General features: G+C 36.4%; 1 long non-coding RNA gene across 1 annotated transcript; it reads right to left on the bottom strand.

The window, feature by feature from the left end:
- Nucleotides 1-73: 73 nt before the first annotated feature.
- Nucleotides 74-8,128, bottom strand: LOC308668629. The gene is made up of 3 exons (XR_014026553.1): nucleotides 7,194-8,128; nucleotides 6,149-6,181; nucleotides 74-697 (listed from the first exon to the last, which is right to left on the bottom strand). It is a non-coding gene; the product is annotated as an uncharacterized lncRNA (long non-coding RNA).
- Nucleotides 8,129-9,853: the final 1,725 nt, after the last annotated feature.

Raw genomic sequence — 9,853 nt, 5'->3', positions numbered from 1 at the left:
ATTATAGAATACTGAATGGTGATCATAATTTGAGATTTTCAAGAGTATTTAAATATAGTATCAAGTTCATGTTTCTTTGTTTTAAAATATAATATAGAAAAGAGATGGCCCATTGGTTTTCATGGTTGTTCTTTATGGGATTTTTTTTTCTTTTAACAGAATAATTCTGTAATTTTATTAGAATTCTTCCAAAAAAAGCATTAATGCCTTAAGAAATGCAACAATCCCTCTATAAAAGAGAAATTAGTGTATATTTTCCAAACTTAATCAAAACAATGAATGACCCAAAATTCATAACTGATATAAAGCCCTACCAAATTAAAGCATTTTAAATTGAAATGTAGAAAATGAGAATCAGTTGACAAAATGAATACAACACTCTTCCAAAAATAAACAAAAATCAGGTAAAAAAATAACATTTATAGGATAGGTCCAGGAAGATACTGATAATATCTTTTTCCCTTACCCATTCTTTTGAATCTTGTTCTTCAAAAAAACCCCTTTTAAAGCTAAAAGGTAATCCCCATTTGTATAAAGGAAGCATTTACAATAAATTGTTTAAATATTTCTTAGTGGTATAAAATATGTTCACCTTCAGTGAAGGTCTTCAAATGAAGACCAGTTGAAAATGTTTTAGCAAATCCAGCACTGAGTAGAAGATTGGACTATCATTCAGAAGTGCTTTTGTTCTATGGTTCTGTGATAAAACAATGTCATAATGACAACAGATAAAATCTACTTAGAAGTGACAGTGAAACTTGAAGCGGTAGAAAATGTCTGCCTTTTAGGGTAAACCATCAACAGTAAAGAAACAAGCAATCAAGGAATATGCTACAAACTAGCACTTAGTAGCTATGAAGGCCTTTGAAAAGATACTCAGATGCCAGGATGTGTGTATACCTACAAAGATCAGAATACTGGAAGCAGTGGCATTTCTGTGACATCTTTTGGGAGTGAAAATTGTACTTTGAAATCAGGCTAGAAAAGAACATTGCTGCTTTTGACCTTTTCTGTTGGACAAGACTTGTTAGAATACTGTGGACAGCTAGGAAAACGAACAAATGGATTATGAAACAATTCAACCCGTAGTTCTCACTTGGGGCACAGCTGAGTAAGTTCAAACTATTCTACTTCAAATGCATCATACAAAGACCTAGCTCTTTAGAGAAGGTGCAAATGCTGGGAGATGTGGAAAGAAATAAGATACCAGCAGCAAACTGGATGGACTTAATTATAGTAGTGATAGGTGCATCATTGGAAGACCTGAAGAAGCAGGTTATGGTCAAATCATGGGAAAAAAATCAGTGTGGTCTCCAAGAGTTGACAATGACTTTATGGTGTATAATCAATCATTCAGCATACACTGACATTACACGGAACAAACAGAATATTGTAGTTTAATATTGTGGATAAACAAATGTTCCTGATGATGAAATAATTCAGTTCAGAAAACATGAGTCTACAACAAACACACATTAAGTAGTAGTATAAAATATTTGAATTGCAGATGAGAAAACTTTCAGAAAAGACCTTTTGTTCAATCCTGCAGGTTAGTTTTTTTAATGTTTTTCAAAGGCACCTGGTTCACCACCATTAAAAATCTATAAGAATATAACTCTTTGAAAATGCTTTTACAACATATTTTAATGCCAATATTGTGTATAAGGATTTTTCTGTGTTCTGAAGGCATTTGTGATAAATTTGTGTCCATTTCTCACATTGGAACAGCTTAAGCCCAATTTCCTTTGAAAGACATGTTTTGCATCTTTAAAGTACTGTCTTAATTTAAATGATTAAATATGAGCATATTTTAGCAAATTGAACAAGTTAGAAATTATAATGTTTAATTCCTAAGTGTTTAACTTCTTTCTGATAACACAATACAAATAATTGTGCATTGTAAAAAATACACAGAGTTTATTTTTCCTATGTATGTATTTTTGTATATATATATATATCATATGTTGGGAATTCTGGATAGAAAGATGTCAGGATGATGATGATGAGACTGTAGTAGCAACAATATAGTCAGTCTAACTTAACCTTTGCAGTTTAATTTGCAGGCTAAAAGTTTGAACTGGAGTTGAGCTTCAGGATTCGGTTTAAATGCCAAGAGACAACTGTGAGGAGTCATTAGTATCTATCTAGCTTATTGATGTAGAATATGATTCTCATTTTGTCTGTGAAAGTTTTGCTCCATGGCCCTAAATAAATTAATAATTTTCTGGGTTATAGATCTGTGTAGGAAAGGTTCGAGGCAATTATAGGAAAAAAACATTAAAATACAGTATCCAGCCGATTCCAACTTTTTTAAAGAAAGCCATAGTCTGAAAGCCTGGAAGACCATTACTAATGAATGTAGATAATATTCATCTGGAAGAACCTATGGAATAAGATAAATTCCAATATGATGAACATTTTTACACTACCAAATATTTTTCAATAAAATCTTATATAGTTGGAAGAACATTTTGTTTCAAAGGCTTAGTCTATTGCACCTTATTGGACTATTGCACCTAGAGCTTAATGTATTGCACCTTCTTTTAAAAATTAAATTTTATCCTAGTGTTACAGTACTAATATTTTTAACAGTGCTGTGTGCACTTTAAAAATGTTTTTCCCCAAGGATTGCTTACAGACAGCCTTCAAAATAGAGACCATTATAAAAGACTTGCAATTTTAAAAATAACTTAAAGTTTTAATTGCAAGCAAGGTGTTTATGATCAGACTCTGAGTTCAAGTCCCGCCTTAGCAAAGAAAACCATCTGGGTGATTTTGGGTCAATAACTTTCAGCTCTACCCACTTCCTAGGGTTGTTGTTGTGGAGAAAATACAAGGAAGAAGGTGTATTGGATATGTTTGCCATCTTGAGTTATTTGTAAAAAAGTAATAAAATAAGAGGGACGTGGTGGCTCAGTGGGTTAGGACGCTGAGCTTGTCGATCAGAAGGTCAGCAGTTTGGCGGGTCGAATCCCGAGTGCCGCGTAACAGTGAGCGCCTGTTACTCGTCCCAGCTTCTGCCAACCTAGCAGTTCGAAAGCACGTAAAAATGCAAGTAGAAAAATAGGGACCACTACTGTGGGAAGGTAACAGCGTTCCGTGCGCCTTTGGCATCTAGTCATGCCGGCCACATGACCACGGAGACGTCCTCGGACAAGCGCTGGCTCTTCGGCTTTGAAACGGAGATGAGCACCGGCCCCTAGAGTCGGAAACGACTAGCACGCATGTGCGGGGGAACCTTTACCTTACCTTTAATAAAATAAGAAATAATAATCAGAAGCATTCTAGAACCAACTAGAAAATGTATTTCTGAAGCAATAGCAAATAAAGTTTTCTCTGCACCAGAGGGTTCTTATCATTAGCTCTTAACCTTAGCTCCTTTTGAATATAAGCTAATAAATGTTAAAAATAAGAAAAGGGGAGGGGAATCAATTTTAGGAAAGCTATACAACATCCACTTTATGTAAAGAATCTAATAGATGTCTTAAGTCTATAGTTTATACAAAATAGCAGATTTGTCAAAGGTTACTTTTGAGAAAAGTTGCCTCTGAATAAGATGTTAATTAACCCTTTCAATGAGTTTTATGGGGTCCAGAGAACCTTTTTGCCTTTGTACCCCTTACATACATTTCCACTGCTGCTTTTTCCATAAAAGAGCCCTGTTGAAATAGAGTAAGACTCTATTTCCCCCATGCTTAAAATCTAGGGCTCCCTTGGTGTTTTCATTGTGATGGTAACAAAAAAACTACAACAGTGCATCACACATTATTGTGAAGGACTCTGCTGGAGAATGTTTATTTTGGGGGGGGAGGGTTTACTCTGCACCTCTAGTCTAGAAGCCAAGGGTCAGCTTATGGGTTGCTTCCAATTTTTGCCGGGTAAATTAAGGGATTTCTTCTAGCTTCCTGGCATGTTTTCTTGAACTATGGCAAGACTTAGAATGTTTTTAATAACATTAGTACCTCTCTCCTTGAAGCATGTGAAAGCTTACAACAGTTATATTTTGTTTCCATGCCAACCAAAACTGTTTCACCGTCTAAACATACAGTATATTAATATACATTATTTTGATTTGGATGCATTGTCTTCAGACTTATAATTTGAATCTTGTGTTCCACAAGATTGTTAGGAAAACTATTTAATTCTGTGCCCATTTCCCTAGTATATTTGATGTAGTCTCAATGTATTTATGACAGTTCTATAGTTTATCACTAAATATCTTAACAAATTGTACACATTTTGACCTAACAATTTTTTCCTATGGTGCAGAAATTGATGATACGCCTTAATTTATGATATACAAAGCACTGGTAAAATGAGTTGACAAATTTCAACTTTTTTTTAAATAGAAGTGTCTGGCATGGTTCAAACTGGAATGAACATTGCCGTATACAGTACTGAATTCTGATTGGCCTGCATGGCGAGACAAGCTCCTGCAAAGCTCTTACAGCTTTTACTTTGAAAATTGTTCTAATAATTAGTCATCTAATCTATTTTGAAATACCCTTAAATAGTTTATCTGAAGAAAATTGCTTTAGGGAGAATTCAAAAAAAGTTTCTTAAATACAATTTGCCTAAATTTCTCAAAACTCTTGGATGTCCCACTTATTTTACTAACAATGTTGTTTCTATTGTAATGTTCCTATTATAGATGCTCTAAACTTTATATTTTAAAGGCATCCCTTTATCACTCCCAAAATCACTTTATGTTAAAACATAAATGTATAGATCAAGAGATAACTGATAATTGTCTGGAGAGATCATTATCTTAAACCCTATCAAATACCAGAGCCCATTGTTAGTATTATTATAAGGTAAAGGTAAAGGTTCCCCCGCACATGCGTGCTAGTCGTTTCCGACTCTAGGGGCCGGTGCTCATCTCCGTTTCAAAGCCGAAGAGCCAGCGCTTGTCCGAGGACATCTCCGTGGTCATGTGGCCGGCATGACTAGACACCAAAGCGCACGGAACGCTGTTACCTTCCCACCCGAGCGGTCCCTATTTTTCTACTTGCATTTTTACGTGCTTTCGAACTGCTAGGTTGGCAGAAGCTGGGACGAGTAACAGGCGCTCACTCTGTTACGCGGCACTCGGGATTCGACCCGCCAAACTGCCGACCTTCTGATCAACAAGCTCAGCGTCCTAACCCACTGAGCCACCGCGTCCCTAGTATTATTATACTTGAAGCCAAAAACATATATTGATAGAAGTTATGTTTTGCTAGGCTACCTTCTTAAGATATTGTATTCAAAAGCATAGAAAAAGTGATTTTTTTTGGTTTTTATGAGATGCAGTAAGTTGATCTTTTTGCCTAAAGACAGAAATAATAACACCTACCTCATAAGAAAGGGTTAAAATGGTTCAATTTGGTATATTGTGTAGATATTCCTTTTAGTAATCAAGCAATACTTGGTTAATAATATATACAGTAGCTTTTCTTATTAAGCAAAATGCTTTTCATTAATTGAAATAGGATTGCTTCACTTTATTAGAAAAAAGTATACTATTTGCTTCACTTTATTAGAAAAAAGTATACTATAACAGGTATAAAGTTTTTATCCATGGTTTATTTTTAATAGAGCAACCAGATATTTTCTTGGGCCGCAGGGTGTGTGTGTGAAGGAGGTTGCCACTAAGAGGCAATTTTGAGCAAAAGATATTAGGCTAAGCTAAATTATTCCAAGCAGTATCAAGTCTATTAATAAAAATAATAGGTGGAGATAATTTGATACAATTCTCCAGTTTTAACATGAAAACTGCTCTGATAGCTTTAGAGCTAGCTTTCAAAGATTAAGTACAATGCCAAAAATAATTTGTCCTGCATGTTTAAAACCAAAGTTTATTATGTTTAATTAAAATATTTTAATGAGCACAGATTATAAAACTAAAAAAGACAAATTCTTGTAATTAATACTTATATATCATATGCTTTGTTAAAGTTAAAATTTATAGATATTCTAAGAGGTAGAAAAAAGTTAAGAAATTTGTTGAGAGTTTGTCAAAATGTACTTATGTTGGGAATGGCTTTGCCTTAGCTATTTGTACTTTTTTTCTTTTGCAATTAAAATATATTTTTAAAACTAGTGGATGTTGTTTGTACTTATGGAGACGGAGAAATATCTAGAGAAGCAAAACAGAATTCACACTTACCCAGAACTATTTCTCATTGAACTGGACATATTTCTGAAGAGAAATGAATAAGGTTGTAATATATGTTAACAGAATATACTGCCATTTTTTTTTATTGAAAAGTTTTAACATACAGTTTATCTTTAACAGTCCCCCCTCCCCCTCCCCTCTCCCTCCCTCCCTACCCCTCCCCCCCTCCCCCCCCCGACTTCCCAGAGCTAAATACAAGGTATAGAAAAGAATATACTGCCATTTTGAATCAGTTGACTAAAAATCTACATTTGATAGAGGGGAGTATCTAAATATCAGAGATATTTCCTTATCTAAAAAAAGATAGTGGGGGGGAGCAGTCAGAGAGAGAATGACATCCGTGAGGAAAACTGCACCCACACTCATCCTGGAGTACCCCAAGAGCTTACTCTCCAGGGAGAGAGGGCTCACCACTGACCATCAGCACCCCCCAGCTATCTCTACCTCGCCAGTAGGTATTCTAGTTGCTCCTTCATCCTTCTCTAGTTACCCACTGCCATTAAAGAGATTTCAGAGTTCACCCTCTGTTCTAAAGCAACCAAACGCTGCTCACCCATCAGGCCTTACTGCTAGTTGACTGAATGAGCAGTGGCAGTGGGAGTAACTTCCTTCCAGCTTCCCCATTGATTTTTCTTGTGGAAAGCTGGCAAGAAGTGCCAGAAATCACTCCACCTCAACTGACCTGTGGAACTGCCTGCCACTTTGCTGGGGGGAGAGGAAACAATGGAATGATCAATGGATGAGCAAAAAAGCAATGTGTGGGGGAGCAACTTCCAACTGACTTTCCCATTGATGCTGCTTGTGGAAAGCTAGCAGGGAGCATCAGAAATCACTCTTCATATCACTCCCCATCCCAGTGTGTCCCAAGAGCCTCCATGGAGGAAGAGGATTCACACATCAACTGCCATGCTCCCCAGCTAGTCTTACCTTGCTAGCAGACATCCAAGTCACTCCCTTGTCCTTCCCTCACCACACTTTGTTATTAAAGAGATTTTAGATTTTAACCTCAGTTTCAAAGTATCCAATTGCCACTTACTTGTTGAGCCTTGTCACCAGCTGAATGGGTATAGCAGTGGGAGCAGGAGCAACACTTGACTTCCTGCCATCTTTTCCATTGGTTTTTCATTTGGGAAGCTGGCAGGGAGTATTGGGAATCACTCATCCGGATCAGCTGACCTGCTGAACTGACTGCCACTTTGCTGGGCGGGAAGGGGGAACAAAGGTAACTGGACTGCAAGGAAAACTGCTTCCCCAGTCTCCATCCCAGTGTGTCCCCAAGGGCCTCTCCTCCAGGGAGAAAGAAGGCTCACCCCCTCAATCACTGGCACACACACCCCCAAAACCAGCCCTACTCACCAGCAGGCATCCACATTGTTCCCTTGTCCTTCCCTTGTTGCCCACCAGATTTAAAGCAGCTAAATGTTGCTCACACATCTAGCCTTGGTGCCAACAGATTAAACGCAGGGGCCAGAGGGAGGCAGGAAATAGGACCAATATACACCCCTCCCATCTTCCCTTGTGCTGCACAATGGATGTTTCTGCTTAGGGTAGTCAGAAGCCCAGTGGTACCGAAGCAACCACAACTTTGCCAAATGTATTGTTTTCCCTCCTCACTTTGTCACTACTGTTCAATTCACTGACCTATATATACTTAATAAAAGGCTTGAATTTATTTCTTGAATTAGCCACTCATTTTCAGATGACTTTAACGTGCTCCTCATTAGGTTAAGTTACTGAGAAAAGTCAGAGGAGGTGCCACTGTTATTGAAAATTATAATGGATTTTTTCCAAAATAATGGATGGTGCTAGCACACCAAAAAGCAACATGGAAAGAATAGTATGAAGTTATAGAGACTCTTGTAAGTGCCATGGGGCTTAAATCACCATTTTCCTTAGCATATGTGTGTAAATATAATGTGCATTACATGTGCAAATCCCAAAAAATCAGGTTAATAACATATAACGTGGCTTAATCAACCTCATGTAAGTTCATCATGAAAACACAATCATAGCACTACTTCGTAATTGAAGCCAACTTGTATTATTGCCTGTAATTAATGCATTTAAAATTTCATTAATAAACCAATGGTAAGACTTGATTCATACAGTGCATTAAATCATAGTTCAATTTGATTCTCGCTTTAACCTGGTCTATCATATAAACTATAACTGACTGGGTCAAACACCACATTATGCTATAAATGATTTTTCACCAATCCCAATTCAGAAAAAAGAACCACTTGGATTTCTGGAAGGATCTTTATTGTTGATAGGGTAGTATAACACTTTTGAAAGCCTACCAAATTGTCTCAAAAACCTATGCTTAATGTGATTAAAGCAGTTACTTGAATCTTTTTTCCCTATGATCTCTCTTCTGTAATGGCTGTTTCTTCCTTTGTCTCACTGCCTCCTTTGTGTTCCCAAGATCTTTTAAAAATTCCACCCCGTTTACTTTATGTTGAGCTTCAGATCCCATTTCTATAAACTTGATAGGTTGGAAAAACTATGGAAAATATAGGAACTCCCCCCCCAAATATTATGAACATGGGGAAAAGAAATAATATATATTAATATAAGATAGGTGTATCTGTGTTGATTTAGCACATGTAAAAAGAATATTGGGAATAATAAACTGAATCATAAACTGAACTTGACAGTGTGGTATCATTGCTAAAAATGAATATTATTTCCAAATAGAATATATTTAGTATTGGTATTTCAAATATTAAGTTCAATTCATCCCATTAAATATATTTTAAGAAAGGTTCAGGTAGTCTTCGACTTACAACCAAATTTATTTTGCTAAGCAAGATAATTGGTAAGGGAGTTTTGCCCCATTTTATAACTTTTTGCCAAAGTTGTTAAGTGAATCATGTGGCCGTTAAGCGAATCAGACTTCCCTCATTGACTTTGCTTGTTGGAACCTGGCTGGAAAGATTACAAATGGTGATCACATGACCCAGGGACAGTGCAGTTGTTATAAATACATGCCAGTTGCCAAGTACCCAAATTTTCATCATGTGACCATGGGGATGCTGCAGTGGTCGTTAAGTATGACAACTGGTCATAAGTCACTTTTTTCAGAGCTGTTGTAACTACAGTCGCTAAACAAATGGTTCTAAGTCATGGGCTACCTTGTATAGGCAACAAGAATGTTCAGTGTACTAGAAATTAAGTCTAACAAAGTGTGTCTGAAGAAACTGATTATTAGTTCACAAAAAATATGAGCAGGTTGAGACATAATAGCAGTTTTCAAATAACTGAAAGTGTCATACAGAAATAGGTTGAGAACTGGAAGTCAGATTTCAAATGAATGTTAGTTCTTCCTAACAATAATATCAATTTGACAATGAACCACTTACCAAAAGCAGGGATTAACTCCAATTCACAGGATGTTTTGAAAGACAGCTGGATAACCACATGGTACAGTACTTGGATTTGGATTCCAATACAAACCAGAGGTCAGAAGGAGGTCAACTGCTAATAGATTAAATTGTTGCTTCCAACTTTTTGATTTTTTGGTTTTCCCCATCTTACTTTAGACAGAGTTCTTGGGGTTTTCTTGCTAAAATTAGAATTCATGTCCAAGATACGATATCAGTTAGTTTGATCTATTAATCTCAAGAATTATAAGTGGTGGTTAACACCAATAGCTGTAAAATTAATAAGAAACAAAATTTGCAAACTCCCTCCCCC

This window comes from Vipera berus (assembly GCF_964194415.1).
Source record: "Vipera berus genome assembly, chromosome: 5".
Classification (NCBI taxonomy): domain Eukaryota; kingdom Metazoa; phylum Chordata; class Lepidosauria; order Squamata; family Viperidae; genus Vipera; species Vipera berus.
Note: the sequence above shows the minus strand (reverse complement) of the source record. Positions and strands in the feature narration are given on the sequence as shown.